The sequence below is a fragment of the Poecilia reticulata genome, linkage group LG6, assembly GCF_000633615.1.
Source record: "Poecilia reticulata strain Guanapo linkage group LG6, Guppy_female_1.0+MT, whole genome shotgun sequence".
In the NCBI taxonomy this organism is placed as follows: domain Eukaryota; kingdom Metazoa; phylum Chordata; class Actinopteri; order Cyprinodontiformes; family Poeciliidae; genus Poecilia; species Poecilia reticulata.
In genome coordinates this window covers 31,435,645-31,436,490 of record NC_024336.1, presented here as the reverse complement: position 1 = coordinate 31,436,490, position 846 = coordinate 31,435,645, and positions in this window count along the sequence as shown.

The window sequence follows — 846 nt, the reverse complement described above, 5'->3', positions numbered from 1 at the left end:
GGATGTTAAGTAGACAGGAAAAGTCTTTACTTATTGACACAACAGTCATTAATAAACAGGATGTTATTGGGGACATAAACACGCTGTGTGTCCGTTTCGGGATTAACCCCCGTCGACCTTGGCCGTCCTCCTGAAGGTCGCAGCCGGTCCAGGCCAGCTGGGATCTGGGGAGAACGGCGCCTCTCAGGTGCTGGATTGGCTGCATGTCCCTCGCTCTGATGCTGGGTGTGAATGTGAGGATGTTGCAGCTGCAGAGAAATAAATTCAGGAGCCGCGTCTCTATGACCACATGGAAAACCTGTTCAAATGATAACGTTCCTTCGATAAACGAGTTATAAAAGATGAAGACTTATTGAAACTCTCAGCCGGACTTCGTAAAAAGCCCTGGCCTCTGATTGGCTGGGCTCAGACGGAGACTTCTGATTGGACCTTGAACAGATTCCGTTTCTTCCAGGAAGTTCTGAAGCTGTCCGTTCGGCCGCTGCAGGGACATCTGGACCAATCTGATGGTTTTGGGTCAGGAGTCGAGGTCAGACCTCAGGTCAGTGTGAACATCCGCTCCAGATTGGGAATTTGGACTCATCTGGTTCAGACATTATTTTATTAGAAATATGAATGAAAATCAGATTTCAGATAAAACCAGAATTGATCATGAAAATCTGTGAATGTAGCTCCCAACACCCGACGGGGGATTTCAAGGTTTTGTTTATTTTTCTTTGACGTGGATCATCAGTCATTTCTCCCACCTCAGTCACCTTGATCACCTTGATCACCTTGATCTCCTTGATCTCCTTGATCACCTTGATCACCTTGATCTCCTTGATCACCTTGATCTCCTTGATCACC